Below are 16,472 nucleotides of genomic sequence, written 5' to 3'. Positions count from 1 at the left end.
GACCACGTGTGGATTTAAAACCTACAGTGCAGCTGGCCCCGCCCACAGCGCTGCCCCCACTTGTTTTTTTGACCAAAGGACCACCAAAACCTCCACGTATAAAGATAATCACCACCAAAACCTCCTAGTCTTAAATGACAAAGTCTCCACATCCATCAGTAAGTAAAGACGCTAGGGTCAAACATGATAAACGTATCTTCCTGATTAGGAAAAAATAGCTTTGGGGGGAAAAGTTGAACAAAATCGTGTTCATAATGTAGCTAACAGTTGCTAATTTAACTAGGGTGACAAGACGTCCCTATTTATTTGCCCAGGACAGTCCCAGATTTGAGCCCCGTGTCCCCTGTCCCAGCAAATTTATACAAAACCATTGATTTGTCCCAGTTTTATTCAAGAGATGTCCCAGGTGTCCCTATTTTTCACCAGTCTGAAGAAAGGCATAAATTGTCATTTGTTTTGCTAAAATACAGAAAAGCTGCTAAAAATGACCAAAACACAAAGAAAGTGTGACTCTACTGAGTCACATTAGTCCCGAGTGCATAACAATTTTCACAATTTTATTATTATCAACCAACCCAAACCGGGGATGTCCCAGTTTTTGATTTTGAAAATCAGGTCACCCTATGCTTGCCAATGCACTTTTTAATCTGAAATGCTCAAGATGATTGGGCATCTATTAATTAGGGGGATTATAGTTTAAGAATAATGAATTAAATATTACATTAGATTAGATTGCGCTTCTAAGCGAAATAATGAAATTGAGTTTATTGATTTTCAAAGGTAAGTATAGTTAAATGTGTGAAAAATACCCCTGCAGTCTCCATCAGATTATACCCTAGTTATCTCTCATGCCATGCCCTATTCAAAACAACAACACAACCCCAGAGAAAGAGTCTGTAAGGGCCAACCACAACAACTATCACTGTCTGACATTTGGCTGTAACCTAAACAGAACGAGAAGAAAACACATGTACTGCTCACACAGGCAAGGGCTGAAGTTTACAGATTTGGAAGACAGGACTCGCACTTCTCTGACTGTAATTAGGATTGTGGCAGTAGTAGCCAGACTGGTCAGTAAACAGAAAAGGTGGCAGTCTGATAGCCTGTCCTTGCACTTTGTTCCAGTTGTTTGAAAAAAAAATAAAATAAAATGAAAAGATACAATGGGATTGAAATGCACAAGTTATTGCAAATTTATGGCCATATCACTACAAGTCAGAAATATTGTCAGATTTAACATTTTTTTCTACAAAAAGATACCAAAGTTTTAACTGTAAAGATTTGATGATAAAGCATAGTTTAAACTTAATTGCTTAAGATTTGGTTTTAACATACAGCTAATTATCTTCTTAATTTTGACCAATGCCATTGATGTCTTGCTATCATTAATATAGCAGATTACGTAGTTTTTTCTTTTTCTTGTTTTACTTTACGGCCAACTGATATGCAAATTGAGCTCAGATCCTGAAATGTTATTGTTAAAATTTATGTTCTAAACAGAGCTCCTCCCTCTTTTTCTCTAGAGCCAAAGTTGCCTGAAAGCAACACAGGGCTAAGAAGGATGAGTTGAACTGAGAACAAAGCCTGGCTAAAAGCTTTGTTTTGCTCCAGCCAAGTGGTCACCAGTAAGTGTATGTTTGTGTGCGTATACATGCAAGTCAGTGCTCGCACAGTCCACACAGACTCTTGCCCCCTAACCCTCATGGGCATTGTCATGATGTAATGCTATCAAGTCTCTGCTTATATCATCAGCTATTGTTCACAACAGAACCATGCATGGCTTTGTGCTTCAACAAGTTGTGGGTTTTAAGTGTTGAGGCTAGAGTGTACTCAAGTAGTAGTGGTCGTGGTGGAAATAGTAGTACTAGACAAGTAAATAGTGCCTTAACTAATAGAACTGATAATAGCAATTAGGGCTGGGCAATATGTAGAGTTATTCTATTATTCTTAGGTTAAGTTAATTTATTTTGAAATAATATAAATAATAAATACTGACAGCCAGAACAAAAATGTGATCATGCTTTTTGATAAATCTACTTGACGCATGCAATTACATTTTAGATGTTAAGTTATCATCTGGAACTTCTTCCCAAATGTTTCTGTTTGTACCATCCCACCAGCGCAGCTAATTGCATTACCAGGTTAAGAATGGTGCTGGTGATATGAATTCCAACACACAAACATCACCCAATTAGTGCATGGTCTTAAGACGGTTGGACTTTGTATGTTTGTTTTTTAACCGTAGATGAAGACCACCGCTGTGAGAGACAAGCTATTAGCAAGACGTCAACAACATAAGTGCCTGGAGGTAAGCATTACCCTCTTGTTCATTTGGTTAGGCACACAAATGTTATCAGTAAACAGGGTAAGTTAAGTTTACTCCTATAAACAAATCTTTACTGGGGGGTGAGTTTGAGGATTACTGAAAGTGGAGAGGGTCTTGGTGAAAACTGAGGTGGTAGTGGTGGGGGAGGGGGCAGAGAGAGAGAGAAGGGTTGAATGAATGAGAGTTTCTTGCTTCTTGCAAAGTCCAGCTGGGCAGAGGGGCCACTGGAGCACAATAAGCTCAACCAACTAACAAACTAATGGCCTGCCCCCATCCCAAAGCACAAGACACACACACACACACACACAGGGAATATTACAGGGCCTGTGAATGGAGGGAGCTTGTTAGAAGGAGAGGAGAGAGAAGGATGGAGGGGCAAGCTTTGGGGCTGTTCAGAAGTAGAAAAAAAACAGAGGAAATGAGAGCAAGTGGGATAAAAGCCTGGTGGAGAGTGGAGGAATATAGCAAAGAGGAGATTTGGACCCCCAACCAGTTTGATGCCTGGACTGATCGGATTGATCTTAGATGTTTTCTTGTTAGTATCAGGCACAGAGTGAAGTGGGTGAAGATATTTACTGACCAAATTTGACCCTGCAGGGCTGCAGTGGCTATTTAGGTTAAAGGTACCTTATGTAACTTTTCCGGCAGAGGGTCTGTCACTGTTTGTTTCAACTAAGATGTTATTGTATGTGTGTGTTTTTGAGCAATGCAATATAAATAAAAGTATAATGTCATTTTGTGGCGTATTAAAATGGCTAAGTAGTATTATAAAAACTCATGACATAGTAGAAATAAATATTGTAGATTAATTTACCAAAATAATCATTTGTTGGAGGTCTACATTACTAACATTATTGGTAGTAAATAGTTGCATTAAAAATGAGTTTTCAGCTTTGGACTTATAATATTATCACTGACATCAAAAACGCCTTTATAGATGCTGTATTATCATGTACTGATACTAAAAGTTTACTGTACCTTGTAAAAATGTGTTCACTACTACAGCTACTTCTGGCTAATGTTTTATAGGAGGCGCTAAACAGTAATTTGATGTAAATGTGTGCAACCAATTTGATGTAAATGTGTGCAACCGTTTGAGTCTCTGGTAATGTTACCCGTACCTATTAGTTACCTGGAGAGCCTGCAGGCACATTTGTGATGTTTGGTGAGTACACATGTGTTGTGTGTTAGCAGAGCTTTAGAGACACCCCTGTACTACTGTAGGCTAATGGGACCCGTCTGGCACCAGGCAAACTTTGATTCCAATGTAAACACAGTGAAAAAGGAAGTTTCATGGCATTAAATCAGCAAAAAACAAACAATTTCAATCAGTTGTATTTATTCATTTCAGTTGTAATCTAAAACAACAAATTAGAAATGCCAAACTCCACTTACACTTTAGCTTTGGGTTATAATAGCAATATATAGTGGTTTATCATACTGAAAGCCATTAACTGATAAGAATAAGTTCACAGAGCCAGCTTACATGTATATGTTGATAAAGTTGATGACATGCTGCTTAGTGATATTGGGCCATAGCCATACTTTCTGTGTTTATTTAGGGCGTGATAACATTTATATTATTTGAGCAAAGTTTAGTTCTGATGTAGCCTTGGTTTAGTCTTGTCCAGGTTCATTTCTGAGTTTGGTGTCAATTGTGAATGAACATGTTGAAATTTTAGAGTAATTTAGTAACATTGTCCCATAACCAAATGTGTTTATGGGTGTCAGCTTCCAATAACATGCAACATTTCTTCTTCTCCCCTTATTATATAGTTTTTTTGTTTTAAATAAATAATCAATATGCCACAATTCTTTTTATAATTCTGAAGCCAGTAGATACATACACATTGATAATTTACACTCATGGCTTTTGTGTCTGATATTGGAAGCATACATGCGCTAATTAAACTGGCTAAAGATATAATTATTATCAAGTATTTCAACATTGTTTTTCATTTGAATATATTTTTGACCATGGATGGTGGAAAAACAATAGCAGGAACAATACTTTTCCACATTTAAAATAAGTATTAAGACTGTAACTTATGTGTTCCATGTTAACTTTAATATCAGATGCCTTACATAAAAACACAGAAGTTGACGGTTCAGTGCATTTATGTCAGTTGGCAGAAGTTGAGACATCAGAATAACAAGAAAAAAACGTTTGTCTGATGTTGCAGAGATAGTGCCGGTTCCCATTTGGTTTTAACTGAATGCAACTGTATCTATGAGTATGCCACGCCACAAGAACTGTACAGAGGAGGGGCTGTGTGTCGCAGGGCTTTTATCATGCTGGGAGGACATGACTGTTTTTCTCACTGTTGTCATATTACACTCTGAATGAATGAACTAGAGCAGACATAACCCAGGGCTGAGCCAAACACTTGTTAAGCTCATGGAATTAACTGAAGCATTAGAGCACATGTTGCTAGCACTGGGAATTTTGCGCTATAGGGCTGCACAATGTATTGCATTTGGATAAAAAATTCTATTTGAGTTTGCACAGTATCTAATGTTCCAATTATTAAGATAGTCTTGTCTTTTTTATGTGCTAGAAAAATATTGTTGTACCAGTTTAGACTTAAACATGTTCTGGCTTTTGAAACAAATTGCAAAACTATTCCTGTTTAGTGCAGAAATATCCAGATAGGTTTACGTACAATTTCAAATATGTACACAGTGACTGACTCAAACTGACTCAAATATTGATCTCATTCTAATTATTTTAAGCTAGATATTAATTACCTCCGCCAAGGAGGTTATGTTTTTGCTGGCGTTTGTCTGTTTGTTTGTTTGTTTGTTTGTTTGTTTTGTCTGTTAGCAACATAACTCAAAAAGTTATGGACCGATTTTGATGAAATTTTCAGGATTTGTTGGAAATGTGAAAAGGAAGAACTGATTTCATTTTGGGGGTGATCCGAAGAAATCCTGGATTCTGGATCACTTTGAAATTTTAGTTAACATTGTGGTAAATGGGGCCAAAAATTTTGTTTCTCAATATCTCGGTTAATTATTGACCAAACCCCATGAAATTTGACTCAGGGATGGACAATGGGATCCTCTTTCATATTCCAAAGGCTGATCCGGATCTGATCCAGAAGACTGATTTTATCGCAATTTATATAAAAAATGGGGGTAGTCCTTGGCGGAGGTCTGCGCTCTCTGAGTGCTTTTCTAGTTTGTAATAGAATAGAAGTATCATCTCACAAGTCACAATCCTGATAATAACTATGTTCAGAAGTATTCAGTAAAATCTGCATATCCTCGATGTCTGATTTCTGACATTCTGATTTTTATTTTCCACAGTGAGTATTCCCACAACACTGGCTCCTTGGGTTGGCTGCACCTGCATCCAGGGGTAAGGTTACGAATGACAGAACAGTACTGTAACAGTTGTTATACAAACTTATAAACACAGTGCTGATTTAGCGACTGTGTAAGTTTGATTCCACTAAAGAAAAGCCAAAAGCTGGTAGTATTTCACTTGAGCCATCTGTAATCCTAACATAAAAAATCAAAGGAGCATCTGGTTTAAATTATTTTTACTGCACAAAACATACTAGAAATATTACTGTTATTTCTGCCATATTGCACTTTTTCTGATCTGTGTTATTACATAAATAGATAGGTAATAGTTTATTGATCCCGAAGGAAATTAGTTTTTTGGCAGCAACAATGGAATGGGGTTGTGTTTTGTTTGATTCACCCATGTTTAACACGCAAACCCTCCATATTTAGACTGAGTTCTTCTCTCAGACAGAAAATACTCTGTTCCACCTTGTGATGTCATGTAATACACCGTGTGTGATCATTTCAGCTCTGGAATTGTAAGTCTCTACTGCACACAAGGTAAAGTGTAGCTGTAAACTTGACAGCACAAGGTTGAACAGAGCATTTTGAGCTTGAAGATGTAGACAGACTAAAGATTACTCAAACATGTGTGAATGAACCAAAACACAACTCTATGTATGTTTTTGAGGAGGTAATAGCATTATACTATGCCGTAAAGAGTCAGTTTTGTACAATGTAGGACTTTCATTGTTACTTTAAAACTTTACATAACACTTACAAAGATTCTCACAGTTTCTAATGTGAAATCTGTACTCATTCTCACCAAACCGTGCAGACTTTCATCCACCCTTATGCCAGCTTGTGTATGTGAGCCTATTGAGAGTGTCATGATGAAGTGAAGTCATTCCAGCACAGCCCTTTACACACAGGCCTGTTCAGATAAGAGGCTACTATTACAAGTGAAATAAAGAGGCGAGGAGGGGGGCAGGGGAGGAGCGGGCTTCAGACCTGGAGAACATCTGCTCCTCTCTTCCTCCCCACCCTGCCCCCTCCCTCACAGTGAACAACAGCACAATGTACCCCCTACCCCATTTGCCCTGTGTGTGCATTTGTGCTTCCAGGCACAGGCAGCCAGCACACAGACACATTTGAGAATAGTTTTGTGAATGGAAGGTTCCTCTGTATGGGGAGAGAGTAGCATGGGAATTACATTAAATTAAACAGAAATCGACCACATTGTAAGTAGACGAGTGAGGACCACCGCTAAGGCATTGTAGTTCTAGTTAGATTGCAGTCTGCTAAATATACTGCGCATGAAATACTTTGAAATTATTCCTTAGACTGATTTTGGCCTTTTTAGAAAGTATATCACTGATCACTGAGTCCTTTCAGAACAACATTAACTCTTTCTTCATACATTTAAGAACCTTTATTTTAGACAAAAAATGCAAAGAAGAAATACAACATTAGAGATAGTTAATACTTGACTTGACAATGATTGTTTCTGAACTATAGCATATTATAGCAAATCCAAACTCTTGGCAATGTAGTTCTTGTAGTAATTCACCATAGTTGCCAAGTCTGCCTCTTTATAGTGACTTTGGGTTTATTTTTTAGGAAAGTCACATGCACAAGAGTGTCTTTGGGCTTGCTCTTTTGAATCATTTCCAGTTCTGTTTGATGTTAATAGACTCAATAATAACCATTTACAGTTTATGGTAATGACTGGAAAACAAGCTGTTAATGTTGTTATTGATGATAAATATGCAAATATAAAACATGCGCATCTCATTAGTGATTGTTTCATTGAGACACACAATGTTTAACTAGTTTCTCCTATTTGGGGCTTCTTTTTGTTGGGGTTGGGTGTGTTGAGGGCTTTCTTCCAAAGGCTTGGTCATTTGTTGCTCTTTAAAAATCTGGCAACCCTGATGAGTACTTAACGATCCCAGTTTACTTTTTTACTTATTTCTGAGATTTTAGTATATGTTCTGTGTGTGTATTTTTACTTTTACTAGCATTAACTTTTATTTGTTACTTTTTAAATCTAGAGAAACAAAAAATGTGTGATCAAAGACAACTAAGTATTAGCTTTTATAACAGCAAATTGTGCAACAGGAAGCAGGATGTTTCTTTTTGCGTCTTAATTACTGTTTAGGGCATTGTAGCTTTGCATAAGAAGCTACAGTCTTTTAAATACTGGGGTGAATAGGGTTGAGTCAGCCACATCTGTCACAAAGATACAAGGTGGTTTGAAATGCAGGTACTGAATGAGTCCTTTGACAGCCCAGTAGTTTTCAAGGACAAAAGTGCAGTTAAATCACAGATAATGCAGCTGTTAAATGCTTTACCTAACTGATATGACCACTAGTATGCTGTTGATTCAAAGGGTGAATCTTCTACTGAATGAAAGTTTGTAAAAAATTAAAAACCCATTAAACACATTTATCATTGTCTGTTTACAGATCTCTTGTGTTCGCAGCTATTGGTGATCAGTGGTGCATTAAAGGGCCCATATGACGCTATTTTCTTATCTGTGTTATAATGTTGTTTCCTCATTCCTCAAACATACCTGAAGTTATATTTTGTTTCACTGACACATGTTTAACTCTCAGATCCTGCATATTTAGGCTGAGTTCTTCTCTCAAACCGAAAACACTCTGTGATGTCACGTGGAAATACAGGAAATGCAAAATTTTTAAAACTCTATACACCTTCATTTGAACCATTTGGAAAATTTCAGACCTGGAATTGCCAATCTCTACTCAACTGAAGGTTAAAGGAGTTGTTAACTTGGAAAAATGCTGCCTCATAACAACACAAGGTGGAACAGAACAGCTTTTGAGCTTTGGAAATCTAGACTAATAATAAAGGATGTGTGAATGAAAGAAAACACAATTTTGGGTAGGTTTGTGAAGTTTTTTCTAGCAGGGCTTAAACCTCACAAGACTAAATTTTGTGGAATATAGGACCTTTAATTTATGTTTTTATTTGTTGCTGGGTCAAAGCAAAAACTAGGTCAACTAATCAAAATTTTTAAAATCTTTTATAATCTATAATCTCAAACAAATAATAAAAACAGAATAACAAACACTTATTGGATGGATGATATAGATAATGGACTTAAATTGTCCCTCTTAATTTGTTCATCTTAATTTAACCAAGACTTAATCAAGACCTGACAAACGATATATCTTAAAATTAGAAATAAAACAAGAATTCAGTACTTGATTTCCAAATATTAAATTTATTGCCAGAAAAGAATGGTACCACGATTTGAGAACCAATGGAAGGGCATTTGTGCCTGATCATTATGCTAATCCATGGTTAGTTAGTGAGTGAATAGACGTGATACCGGAGTGACTGTGCTGGAATGTCTGTATGCGCATAAATACATAACAACTATGACTCCGTGCTTTGGCTTCCTCACGTGCACTCAAAAGCCACTAGCATCTAGGAGCACTGCACAGTGGGGTTCTACATGCAGGGCAAAGGCCGTCACCCGACCTACGACCTTTGACTCCTCCCCCCTGCCCGCCCCTCATGCCCTACGCTCTCCTTCACTGGAATTCACTCCTGCAGATTCAATTAGAAATGCAAGACAGAGGAGAAAAGAAGTTGGCTTCAAAACAAGATAACAGTGACAAATGTCCTATAGCACATGGGAGTGGAAAAACAGACAATGATTTTGGTCATGCCACTGAGGAAGGCAGGAGAAGGCATCAGGAAGGCATTTGGGGATTGCATTGTGGAAGGGTAAAGTGGTAAACAAAAGTCAGCTGTGTGCGAGTGTGGAGGGAGGTTTAGCCATGAGGCCATTGTAATAGAACGGTATTGATAAATCCATACTCTGAATAAGGCCTGTCACGATAACATATTTTGAAGTGTGTTATATTGTGGCAGTAAATATAGTCAATAAACAATAATATTCAAACCAAACCATAAATCTGAATCATTCACAAAAATCTATATGTGATATTGTTGAGCTGCAACGAATACATAGCAGCAACACTTAAAGGTTCACTGTGTAACTTTTTGGTGGGGGTCTGCCACATGGGAAGTCTTCGCTGAGATGGTATTTCTCTGCATGCAATGTTTCACAATATGGCATTAAATCTATCTAACTAGCATTTATGAAATATAGGTTTTATAGGATTTTATTGCTAAAAAATTCCTGTGTGGGGTAGCCTTTCCACAGATCTGACAAGTAACATGGCCTGATGGTGTCATCTGCTTGTCTTTAGTTTATTGCTATTCTAGAGAAAGCAACAGCATCTCCTTAGAGACAAGTGATGGCGGACCCTCGACCAGAAAATTGCACAATGCACCTTTAAGTCATTTTATTGTACAGTTCAAGTTCATAATTCAACCTTCTACAGCTCAAATCTTACCATATTTCAGAAAAAATGACCGAAAACTCCCTATTAGTATAAAGAAAAAGTTCCACCTAACATATATTAAAGTCCATATAGTAATTATTTTGACAGGCGTACTTAGAATACTATAACTGGATAACAAAAATATAAAAAGGGCTTGTATTTGCATCACTTAGAATGGAATAATCTTGGGGATTAATGTAACATAATGGGAAGTCATCACATCATACAAATGTTCTCATATTATCAGTTGTTCAATTTGTTGCCCAGCATGTTTTAAACTCATGTTCTAAATGTTGACATCGGTATTTTCATAGACACTTGTTGATTCTTTCCTGTTCCCTCTATCTCTACGCTTCCCTCTGCTGGATCAAAAATGAATTGCAACATAGGCTAAATTGTACAATAATTACTTTAACATTTACTTGTATTTGAATAAACTGTGCTTCTAAACATACAGGGTTTTTATGCTTTAATAATCTTACAAATTCCAGTTGATGTCAACAGGTTTAAAGGTACAGTATGTAACTTTTGGGAAGTGTCGCTTGCCTGATTCCATGGAAATTTAAAAAAGAATTTAAAAACATACTTCTCCAATTCTCCATGGAGATAGATACATTTTATGCCATATTGTGTAAAGTTATAGCTAAAGGAACAATATTTCCATGGAAACAAGCAGGATGAGGACTTCCTCCAGGCCAAATAAGAGTCAGGTTTGTGAAGATGTAAGTCCACTCAGAGTAAGGACACAAGTTTTTCAGTGCAATAAACTAACTTTTCTTTTTTTGGCTAAAGGTTACATATTGGAGCTTTAAGCTGAGTTTATATATTTTTGTTCATAGTTTCTTAATAATGCAGTATACATATAGCCTGATACTTCAGTGCACTTTGTAATAATGCAAATTTATGGGTTTCAGTATTTTGGATGATAGGACATTTTGTTTTAAATTGCTATAGCAATGGTCCTTGTTTTTCATTGTTTAGAAATACATGGATAAATATGTCACCGCTAGTCTACAGCACCACAAGGAGGAGCTATTCTACCAATTTACTCTTCCTCTAGTACTGGCAGATTTGACTAACTTCCCCATTTACCACATAAGCAGGCAACACATTACTTTCATTATCTTTAACATATACAGGAAACAGGAGTAAAAGGATTTGCCTAGCATATGGTGGTACACTCCTTTTATGGAGCAGGTCCATATTATGTGTGTTAGGAAACAGTTCCTGGAGATCAGCGTTGCACCCAAAACAAACAAGCAGCTCTTTGTTTCAACAACAAAGACCTAGGTTATACTGAATAATGCTGATGCCATAGACCTACATGTGCTGCAGAGCTGAAGTAATGCTGTTAAATTATTATCTGTATTCTTAATGAACCCCCACACAATACCAATACAATTTGCCACTCAAGTAAAATGTTTACGATATTTAAGTTAAATTAAGTACACCACAACCAGGGTTACTTGTAGTATCACCAGTGCTAGCATTAGTGGTTAAATTTGTAGTAGCCATGGCAGCAGAGAAGAAGTAATAACAGTAGCAACAGCATAGTAATAATGATAATTTACAATCTACTATCATTAATCCCGTTTGTATTTCTCTATATAGACAATGAATTAGAAGAAGCATCTGCAAAGAGAAAGATGAGAAAGAGAAGAGAGAGGCGATTTCCATTTGAAAATTCCACTGTATACCAAAGGTAACATAGAGCTTGCAAGCAAAAAAAAGTCTCCTAATGTTTGGTCTTTTTTACTCTTTCATGTGGTCTGCCCTAGTTTTTCTGTGACTTAAGTTACTGACTGCTATTTTTGAAAACAGCACCACCTTGTGACAAAATGTTAACATGGCAATAGGTCTAATCACCAATAAACATTTAACAGGAAATCAGTTTCACCTGGTTATATAATATCATTTATTATGCCACCATGATAAACACGCTGTGACATCACTAGTCTGAATTCCAGGGAAATCTCAAAAGAGGCATGGTGAAATCGTGCTGACGTGACAGTCTGTTTAATCTGGCCCTGTGTTTATGTATACAGAACATTGCTGCGTGCATATTCCATCATTATCACTGACCCCATCCCCCATAACACTCACACAACAGCAAACAAGGTTATCACAAACTCCATTAGACCCAGAGTTCAGGTTTAAGGAGTTCTTCTGTATTCATTCTACTCCCTTTGCTTCAGCACTTTGGTATGTCATAACAATATTGCTAATAATGCAAAGGCCATTTATTTTATAATGTCTAGTTTCTTATGCAAGGTTTTGTAGTATAAGTGTAAACAGTAAGTTATGCATTAGTTGGTGGACTGTTCGACCACTGTACCAAACATGTTGGCTTGAGAATGTGAAGACCTATTGAAGACATTTTATCTGTCCTCCAAAAATCTTTCCTATACTTATACTATACTTATGCTTATACTAATACTAATACTTATACTTTTACTTTTACTTATACATGCCTAGTGTGTGCAAGTGTAAACACAGCCAATTAGGAAAATGGATTGTGTATTGAAAGAAGAGGGGCCTTATCTGGAAGACTTTGCCCATCTACATTGCCTTAAAACAAGCAGAAGTATAAAAGTATGTAAGCAGGTATGAATTAATACTAAAACTAGTATTGAAACTAGATACTCATTGGAGCAAGTACTGATACTAAAAAAAAATTGCATTCGCAGGACAGAAATGAACACGTATGAGAGCACATAGACTAGTATATGCCCATGGACCTCTATAGAACCTACCTGGACGACTGAGGAATTACCAAGATGTAAGGCTACATGGTAATATAAAAGAAAGTACTATGATTTCATGTTAAAAATCACATTCTGTTGTGAGTTTTTTCATTGTAATCGAATTTAGAATCAAAATCGAGTGAAATTTTAGTATTGTGACTAAGGATGCAATATCATATCGGATTTTGGCGCTGACACTGGTATCGGCTTCAGAGTGTTGGTTAAATCGATATTCTGTAATCAATGTAATAAGACTATTTACTGTTGTTAGTTGGTACAGAAAAATCACATAATGTTTGAACTTTTATTGACACAAAGTTGCTCCATAATACATTTGAACCAGTTGTGTCTTATTTTACTTTCCATTAAAGGAAATTAAATACAAATTGGCAGATGCTTGAAGCTATAGTATCGAAATCTATATCTGAAATGAAAAAACTGGATCGGTGCATCACTAACTAGCACATATATCACATCACGATTGGAACTATAGTGGAACTAAACCCGAAAACTAAACTAGAACATGACAATCAGGACTAAGCCAAGTCTACACCAGGACTAAACTAGAATCAAACAAGGAACGCACCGGAACTTGTGTAAACGCAAGAGAGAACTATCTTAGTGTTTTAAGATGATGTTACTTTTTATGCAACTTTAATTGGTCATAATTCATATTATGTCATTGTCATTGTCCTGTAGATAATGTATTCAGGGAGTGTTCACAGACAGAGTTAACTTCCTCTCAGTAGTTTTCAGTAGTTTCCATGTTTTGCACCAGTCTGCCAGTCCAATGCCACTGAATCATGGGAACGAGATTTGCGTGAATGCCAAAATGCTGAGTACACTGGGCTTTACTGGTACAAAGTGTAACCAGTATAATGCAAAGAGGTATTATTTTTAGAAATTCTCATAACACTATACAGTCAAATCAGGTAAGCCACAGCTGTCTGGATGTTTGCATGAGCCATCACTTTGGCGACATATGACATGAGTTGGGAAGTCACATTATACTACGCTTGTACTGTTATTTATATTCACATTCGGCAAAAAAGTTAAATATTATGTTGACTTGTAAATGTAGTGAAATTGTAAAATATGTAAAATAGTAATAATAATAATAATAATAATAATAATAATCAGTGAACTAATTTTAAGACAAAGTACATTATGTTTTCAATCTTCAATAGCCTAATTTTTGTGGCAGTTTTTTGTTTTTAAATGCAGCACTATAATACTATCATTCAATTGCATAACATGCATTTTATCTAAAACCTCAAAAATTCCTTATTGTTTCTATTTTTGTGGACAGTTTTGACTTATATCAAAATCAAATATTTACTAGATATGATGAACCTGGAAATGCATAATATTTCACTTTAAACCAGCTTTATGGTACATAGGCATATTTTTATGTTTTTAACTACTGGTATAGCTTCAAAAAAGAGGTGGTGTTTAGAATATTGTTAATTCATCAAAAACATGCCTGGAGTTGTGGTTTGTTTCATTCACACACATTTAACACTGCATTAATAGGCCAGGAGTCTTTAATGTAACAGCTACCTTTTACCTTTTTTTCAGTAGAGATTGACAATTCCAGAGGTGAGAGTATCCAAATGATTCTGGTGAAGGCATATGGAGTATATAGATACTGTGGAGCACTTTCTGTATTACCACATGACATCACAAGGTGGAACGGAGTGTTTTGAGAGAAGAACTTGTGTATTAAAAATGCCGAAATGAAACAAATGCAACTCTGGGTATGTTTTTTTTTTTTTTTTAAATGAAGAAACAACGTTCTAACATCTGGGAATATATAATAACAGGGGCCCTTTAAAGCAATAATACCATGATGGAAAGTTAGTGAACCAAATCCCAACAAAAATATTCAGCATATGTAAATTTTCAGTTTGGAAATTTCTTTCAACAATGGTAAATTACCTATTGTTATAAATCCCCAGTCCTTTATCTGACATGATGACATCAAACTGTACAATGTCCTGACTGCAACCTATTTGAATAGTAGTGTTTGAGGAGGATGAAGTCAGTGTTGTTATGTGTAAATGTCTCTAGGTGATGTGATTCTTTCTCTAACAGGCCCTCTCCTCTAATGTAAACATGATGTCATATGGCCCAGAGATTTTACATTCTCCAGAGAACAAACAGCACTGCAGTGGGGAGATGGCACAGCTCCGCTAACAACTACCACCTCTGAAATCCCCCATGCACTTCTGTCCCATAATAAAACCATGTCTTTTGTGGCAGACAAAATCATTAGCGTCATTGTATTCACTACTTCCTTGTTTTTGTTATGGGCACTTATACATGTAAACAACTCTAATAAATTAATCATTTCCTTAAATTTGAGGTTAGGCTCCTTCATAACAAGACAGAGTAACTTTCCACAGGTGCTTTTGACTGTTGGGCCAGTGAAAGTATATACATAAAAAGTTCTAATGTTAGAGAAAGCAAAAGACTAAACTAAACCATATTAGGAGTACAGATACATTAGCAGATATACTTTTTGTACATATTATTGCTTAACTTTAACACTATTAGTCCAGTATTTAAAGATTAAATAGAGATTAAATATCTTCAAAGATGCAGTACTGACATAGATTCCAGCTGGCTTTACTTGAACTGCAAGTATAATCACACACGGTGAAATTCATCCAAAGCAAAGCACTGGTAGTTTTTGTTGCCAGAAAATTACTTAAAAAACAAAACAAGACAAAACACATACACAAAAGTACAATTGTAAATATAATGATTAAAAAAATAAAATAAAATACAGAAAGTGGTAGCAGCTTGCTTAGCTACTGTATGCCAATGCATGTATACCATACTGTCAACTAAAAGTAAGAGATATATCAAAAAATATATAATGTTGTAAGTGCTGTCCTGGAGATATACAAAATTATAAAATCAAGTATACTGTCTATAAGAAACTGTTGAAACGGGTAGTAGAAAGCTGAAACTTGAAATGTACCGCATTATTCACTGCTGTTTTTGTTATGTTTGACCCCCATCCTTTTTCACATAACCCAAGAGGCCAAAGGGTCCCCATTTAGACTATTATTTATTATTACTACTCAGTCAAAATATTTTAATGTGGATATTCAGGAATGTTATCAAACCTTTTAAACGCCAGGCCTTCATCTTTCTTAAACTTCCTCTTCGTCACTTTTCCATGATGCTTATTTTGACAAGGCCCAAATTCTGCTGCCCTGTGCACTACTCTGGTGTCAGTCTGGTATGTATTCCTGGGAGGGCAGCCAAGGGTAAATACACACACTCCATACTCATGCCTTTCCTTTCAATAACCGACCACAGCATACACATACATACACGTACACACACGTACACACACACCTCTACTGCTTAAACTTCATTCTCTGCCCACCTGTTTAAACACTGCAGTATATGCATATGCCCGAGTAACAGAGGCCCTTTATACACCGGGCGGCTCCAAGTGTGCTGTGTCATGAATCGGTTCTGATTTTAGCCCTGAACTAAAACCGCTCGAGCTGAAATAACATGAACTAAAAGAAAACAGCTGAGTGACAATATAACGCCCTCTCAGTGCTGAAATCTTTGAGCTCGGAGTGGTGTAGATCCAGGTAAGGGTCTTGAAAGCAGAATGCATACAATAAATGTTATGCATTATAAATAAAAGACTGATTCTACTCATTAATTAATAAAAAAAATTAAATAATTGGAAAAATTTTCAGA

At 36.3% G+C, this 16,472-nt stretch overlaps 1 long non-coding RNA gene across 1 annotated transcript; it reads left to right on the top strand.

Annotated features, from left to right (window-relative positions):
• Nucleotides 1–63: 63 nt before the first annotated feature.
• LOC129407284 (uncharacterized) lies at nucleotides 64–14,963 on the top strand. The gene is made up of 6 exons (XR_008631478.1): nucleotides 64–158; nucleotides 1,524–1,625; nucleotides 2,246–2,308; nucleotides 5,636–5,687; nucleotides 11,611–11,701; nucleotides 14,838–14,963. It is a non-coding gene; the product is annotated as an uncharacterized LOC129407284 (long non-coding RNA).
• Nucleotides 14,964–16,472: the final 1,509 nt, after the last annotated feature.

The sequence above is a fragment of the Boleophthalmus pectinirostris genome, unplaced genomic scaffold, assembly GCF_026225935.1.
Source record: "Boleophthalmus pectinirostris isolate CB_2022bp ecotype Guang Dong unplaced genomic scaffold, ASM2622593v1 HiC_scaffold_9, whole genome shotgun sequence".
Classification (NCBI taxonomy): Eukaryota; Metazoa; Chordata; class Actinopteri; order Gobiiformes; family Gobiidae; genus Boleophthalmus; species Boleophthalmus pectinirostris.
Note: the sequence above shows the minus strand (reverse complement) of the source record. Positions and strands in the feature narration are given on the sequence as shown.